The sequence below is a fragment of the Kryptolebias marmoratus genome, linkage group LG17 (assembly GCF_001649575.2).
Source record: "Kryptolebias marmoratus isolate JLee-2015 linkage group LG17, ASM164957v2, whole genome shotgun sequence".
NCBI classification, from domain to species: Eukaryota; Metazoa; Chordata; class Actinopteri; order Cyprinodontiformes; family Rivulidae; genus Kryptolebias; species Kryptolebias marmoratus.
In genome coordinates, this window is record NC_051446.1 from 4624572 (window position 1) to 4631651 (window position 7080).

Sequence of the window (7080 nt, forward strand, 5' to 3'; positions counted from 1 at the left end):
AATTCAACCCCTTCAGTTGTGATCGACCCTAAGACATATTACTGATAATAAAAACAACAGCAATAAAACTGAACCAACAAACTGACAAAGTGAACACTGGACATTGAATTGAAATTTATGTAAGAGCTGAGCAGTTTAAAACACCTGTGCTTTTCTTACTGTCAAAAACAAACAATGATCTAAAACAACTTTTTAATTCACTGTTTTTCAAAAATGTTGTGGAAATAATAGCAGGTGAGAAGCAGTATCTGTGTGATGCCGCAGTGTTAATGAGTCTTTACCCTGTGCATCTCCTGAGTCTCCTGTTTCTACTCAGGGACTTCATTTCCTATTATCACCCGTTCTCGATGTGTTAGTGAGGGTGACATGTGCCAGCTGTGCATATGTGCATTACTTCCCTGTACAATTTCTTTAACTAGGTCTGCCATAGACTTTGTGACTGAGCTGAAGCAGCCTATTGTGTGGTGCTGCTGATAACAGATTCCAGGGGCCTGAATTAGCTGCCTGACAACCAGCCTTTAGTCTGTTTATTATCTCAGAGCTTTGTTTGATGTGCAAGAAGCATTTACTCTTATCTTTTCTCTCAAAATCAAATGTCTTCTCATATTTCATGTTTCCACAGCAGGATTACCAAACATTCAGTTTGAGACAAGCAATGTAAAATGATGTATTTATGTTGGAATAATGTCATGTACAAACGGTTGTCAAAAAAATTTTGAACAAAGGTAGATCCCAGTGGAAATCCCAGAGTGGTGATGTATTTGCTGTCTTTGTCTTTAAAGATTAGAAAAATAACAGTAATAAATAATAGGAATATGTAACTGAACAATATAAAAAAGTCACCTGATGTCAGGTGACATGTTAGCTAAAATACAGTAAAACCAAATCAAAGATTTCATGATCGGGTCTGTTAATGAACTAAAAAGCGTATGACCTGTTTTTGTAACATGTGAGAAATGGTAATTGTTTGTTCATTATGTCTGGCAAGTTGGATTTCATGATTTTTGCAGATTTTTCTACAAACTATGTATGTTTCACATGTGATCCCATATGGTAAAGCATGATTGGTAATGGAAGGGTATGTGTGTGTGCATGTATGTGTATGACCACACAGATACTGACTGTATGGGATGACCACTCCTATTTTTTTTAAATTTATTTTCAAGCCTAAAAATTGCAATCAGAACTAACTGATTTTGTTGCCACTTGGACTTGTTTTTGTGATGGGCCATAAGAGAAGGACTGCATGCTAGGCGGTGAAGAGAATGGACCCACTCTTCAGCTAGTGCATGACCCAAATAGAAGCAACAAAGAGAGGGAAGAGTTTTATCTCTTTCATGAAGAAAATGTTTTCTGTTTGGATGAAGCATCACTTTAATCCAGGGACAAACTGTCAGAGAGAAAACTGTCAGGGTGGGAAAACACTACTCTCACCGTTGGATCTGAAAGGGACATTTAGATCCTGTTGGTTGTTGTTTACTCATGACGTGTTAGCATGTGACTGTGGATGAAAAATTTTTTTTTTCAAATCAAAGCGATAAATTATGTTGGACTTATGGAGAATGGTATTAAAAAATGATGAAGGATGAGGTTTAGTAAAATAATTTATGTGCTGAATCATTACACTGCAGTCATTATAAGTATAAATAAGATATAGGAAACATAATGTGATGATGACGCAAAAACAAACAATTCAGAAACAGCATCATTGAAGAATAAAGCATACGAGGCTGAATGCTCCATTGTAGGTTTTTGAAAGCTGAAATCTGAGATCTCCTCCTCTGTTTAAAGTTAGTTTCTCTGTGGGAAGCTGTGGCTCAGTGGTTAGAGAAGTTGTCTTCCAATGAAAGAGTTGGAGGTTTGACCCCTAGCAGGAGTCACATGTTGAAGTGTCCCTGGCAAGACAATGAATCCCTCATTGCCTCCGATGTGTTCCCCGTTAGTGTATGAATGGAGTTTAAAGCACTGATTAGTCTCCATAGAATGATTTATTCAGATTAGCTTTGTAGAGATTTGGTGTTGTATGAATGTGACTCCTGCAGAATTTGAATCATGTAATGTAATAGCTTCTGCAAAATTTAACATTTAAAGTAAAAAAGAAAAGAAGTTTAAATAAAAGAATTTTAAAAATAAGAATTGGTCAAAGTTTAGATTATGACAAAAGTATAAGGCCCAATTTCTTGTTGAATTTTATGGAAAAAAGTTGATGGATGTTGAAATTTTGGGCAGTAGCCAATTATTTTTTGCTATTTATTTTTGTCAATAGAACTCTAACTCTGACATAATCCTAATTACTCAACTTTATTAGGTGTTTAAAGGCATTATGTACAAAATCTACAAAATTCAGTAACTTCAACACATTCCTCCAGAAACACCCTTCTCTTTCCACAATTTGCCTTTTTGCAAATTTAACAAACTCAAGAGCTACAATCACTGTTTCTGTTCTGTTCAGCAGATTGAACTTGATTTAATGAAATCAGCTCTGATAACCTTGAACAATCACAGAGAACTTGAATAACATTTGTTACAAAATCCCAGCATAATGTATTTATTATAACTGAATGTCTTTGACAATTGTAAGCTTTCACAGTGTCCTCAGTGCATACTTAATTGGACTGTCAATTGGTTGCTATATATAACAACATGTGGACGCAGGTGCTGTTATTATGCATTGAGTAGCTTTAATAAAAACTCTACATGTCAGTGTCTTGTGTGGCTTCATCCTGTAGAGAAACTCATAAAGTTGCTATTTCTAGCTTGATTTTCATATACTATGGTTCAAAATAAAGCTGAGAAAGCTGTAAATGTTCTGGTTTGCAGAAATTGAGAATAAAAAACTAATTTAAATTACTAACAATGATGTTGAGTAAGCATTGCATATTAATTCTCTGCTTCTCATTTGTTTTGTTTGTTTTTTGTTGTAATCCTCCTCTAAATTTATGTACACAACTGTTAACAAAATATTCATATTCTATGATTTTTAAAAATGTTTTTTATGATTATATACAAATACACCAAAATCTTTGTAGAATGAAATCCGTCCCTCTGGTTTCTGCATCATCCTTCCTTAGACACTTCCTTGCCTTCTTTTCACCATCTCTGACCTTGTGTTGGCCTTGTGTCATGATGTAATCTCCCGTACTTTGTCCAATTTCTGGCTTCCGGGTTGCCGTCTCTTCTCCTCAGTGCTTAGCAGGTGGCAGAAGGAAAGTGGCGCTCTTCCCCCACTTTGTCTCATGGCTGCTTCATGAACTTCTGCTCCCTTTCTCCCACTTCATAGATTGCTGGTAGCTTGACAAAATAATCCCCACTTTTTCCATCACCTCTTCTATTATCTTCTGTTATGTGTGGACCTCCTCCACCATCGAAGTTCGGCTGCACGGTGGCAGATAAAATCACTCCCTCCACTCGCCAGGATCTGCCACTTTGTTGTCTCGGACAGCGAATTATTCATGCAGTAAGGTAAATATATTCACCCTCCAAATCTTTATCAGCAAAGATGTAACATAAGACTTCATCCCTTGTGAAAAACTTCATCTAAACTTACTTTTAGTTGATCTGAAACACATGCGAACATGTCCGTGCACCTAAACACTGACATTCTGATGTTATTACTCCAATATTTTATATGTAAACATACATAAATGTTGGTTTAGAATCAAAGAAATATGTGTCTGACATCATTTGAAACAAAAATAACTGGTATTTCAGAAGTTAAAGACATCATTACTCTGATGACGGAGCTGTTTCAGCTCTGCATAACTCTGCCCAGAGGGTTCTAAACATGAACTTTGAAGCTTTTTGAAGGTCACAATGCAGTTTTACACTTCAAATAATTAATTTTGGAATAATATGTGCATGATTTACTTGTGAAACATAATCCCCTTTGCCCTTTTAAATTTCTTGTCAGAATTTCTGCAATTTAAGGACTGAGTGCCTTGCGTAAATTTATTGTATGGTTGTTTACACTATGTCATGTGTTGCTCAGTGCATAAACATGTTGCTTGTATGGTATGCAAAGGTCATGTGACATTGATCAATGATTTAAACAACATGGGAGGTAGCCAGATCATTAAAGACTTTTAAAACAAAAGTGATTCTGTTTAACTGAAAGCCAATGAATACTAGTTGTGGTTGGTGTTCTGGCTGCAGTGTTCTGAACACGTTTTTGTAGTTATTTTTGTAAAAAGTGCATCACACCAACCGACTAAAACTAAAAGCATGAATCAGTTTGTGTTAAAAACAATCTAACTTTAGTTATGTTTCTAAGATGAATGCAGTCTTTGATATTTTACATACTGTATGTTTTTTTTGTTTGTTTGATGAAAATTTGTATTTGAATCCACTGTCACACCTGGTTTGTGATAGGCAGAGGAGTCAGGAAAGAATAGTCTTGTCTTTTATAAAACTTGGGCTCTACAAGAACAAATTCTGTTTTGTCCCCATTTAGCTTTAAGAAGTTTCTTGTCCTTGTCTTTGACATCCGTGAAGCCCTGAGTAAAATTATTTACAAAGTAAAGGTGATCGGCAGAAACAAATACCATTGTGTATTGACAGCATGTAGCAGTGATAAGATACACATGTGGACAAATTTGTTTGGACCCTTTCATTAAAGAAAGAAAACCCATAAAGGTCCCTGAAATAACTTGAAACTGAAAGTATTAAAAAGAAAAATATTATGAAATATCAACTAATGAAAATCATTTGTTGCTTTTGAAGTTTGGTTCACCAGAATACTTTAAAAAACAAACTAATGACAAAAACAATGTTACCCCAAGAAAAAAATAAAACTAATTTGCCCACAGGGCCATGTTAAACTAATGTGTGTCCTGTAATCAGCATCACAGGTGTCTTCAGTCTTATAATCAGTCTACCTGTTTAAAGCTGCAGTAGAGAGTGCTGAGAAATCCGTGGACTTAGCCTGAAAATTTGAACAAGCCCACCTTACAAGTCCCTCCCCTTTGCTCTCTGCTGCTCTACAGAGGAGCCTGCCGTGAAAGTGCAGGCTAGTAAGGCTCGGTTATAGTGTCGCACTAGACTCCACACAAGGAACGCGGACCTGAGTGAGTGGTGTAGGTGTTTATACTTGACTCTTACTTCAGGTGCAGTATTCTCTGAAAAGACAAGGGGCAGTACACTACATAACCAATGGAAATGTGGTAAAAACGAGAGCAGATGTTGTCACATCAAATATGGCTGCATGTATTCAGGAGGAAGAGCTGTTGTGTTTCTGGCTGTGATACAGAGAGGATGTTTAAACTTAAAGCATTCAGTTTGACTTTCATTGATTTATTTGCTTCAGATGAGTGACATGACATTATAAGGATAGTTAACTGTAGATTAGATTAGATTAGATTCAACTTTATTGTCATTACACGTCCCAAGTGTCAGTTTTCCTGTAACATTAGATTGTTTCTCCGCCATTAGCACAGCTGCAGCACATCAACAATCTTGATCTTAAATGACAGTAGCGCTATGCTGGGGAAAGGTGTGAGCTAGGTGTGCATGAGCGTGATTGACACTGCTAAGACCATCCTCCTGGCTCTGATTTGTTGTTTCTGACTGGCAGTAGGATGACTGGGAGGAGCCAGAGGACCTTGATTTTTTTCATAGATTATCTGTCTCATATTCTACTGCCAGGGCATAGTGACAGTTTTAACAAATATGTAAAAAATACATTTTTATAAAAGTCACCTACTGAAACTTTAAAGGGTGAAAAGTAGTCACAGGGTTGTTTGGTATTGGGGTGTGTACCACACTGAACATGAAGCACAGAAAGCTGAGGCCAGAGTTGTCTTAGGAGCTGAGAAAGAAAATGATTGACAGCATGTTAAAGGTAAGACCATCTTCAAGCAGCTGGATGTTCCTCTAACTCCAGTAATGTTAAAGATTAGTTTACTTTATGATTACCTTTTAGGCTGTTCTGTTAACATGACTTGACTGAATTGGTAATAGCATTCCATTTACATTTAAATACTCATTTAAATACATTAGCATTGTTAGCACTTGTTAGCATAAGACAGCTAATGCCACAACTCTCAATATGACATTGGCTTGTGGAACAAATAACACTAGATCATTTTCTATCACTGTAGATACAGCAGTGTTTACACATCATGTTGCTGCAATGTGAGAGATTTATTTCTGATGTTTATTAAATAATTAGATAAGTGAATGCTGTTAATGCATAAGTTATGTCCACAACTGAATTCTTGTCTTTATTATCTTCTGCTGCAGACCCCACATGTACTCACTCAGGTATATCCACATGCAGTCATCTGTAAACATGTACAAGCTACTCAAATGAATGGATAACCAATTGCTGGAACTGAAAGAAATTAAATGTTGGCTTTGAGAAGATTTTCAGCCTCCGATTCTCTGACTGAAATCTCTTGCCATGTTAGCTGCTTCAACCAGTGTTTTCCTGTTAATGTAGGAGTGCCCACCACTTTTTATGCCAGAGATTTAGACTAAGATCATCTTATGTTGAGAAACTGGGAAATGACAACGTTGTAGCCGTTTTAGTCAAAGCTTGAAAATACTGTTATTTGATATGAGATTTCATTCACAGAATATGTGTTGTGATTGACTCTTGACTTCTGCCACATCCAATCCTAATGTAATATCTGTATAATTGACTGAGTTATAGTCATTTTGGTATTTTCTAAGGTCAGTTAGCTGTGGAAGCCATTTTGAATCAGGTTGACTCCAAATTATTCGACAAATAATTCCAGTAAGTTTCATTAAATTTCCTGTGTTTCAAGAGATATTTTGGTAACAGACACACAAACAGAGGCAAAAGCATTCTCACCTGCCTTCACAGTGATAGAAGCAAATGTTACAACTAACCATCTAGTATATAACATTGAAAAACAAATTACAAATGATCTAATGTGACACCTCCTGGGTGACCCATACCCTAACCTTTTCTTGTTATGCAGCTTTTGTAGTGAATATCTGTGTAAGTCAGTATTTCATTTAAAGTAGAAAGCATTTTAAAGCTTTAATGCCACATCAAAGAGAAGTTAATCTGTGGGAACTATGACACATAAAAGCCAAACAAATGAGCCTGCCGGCTGC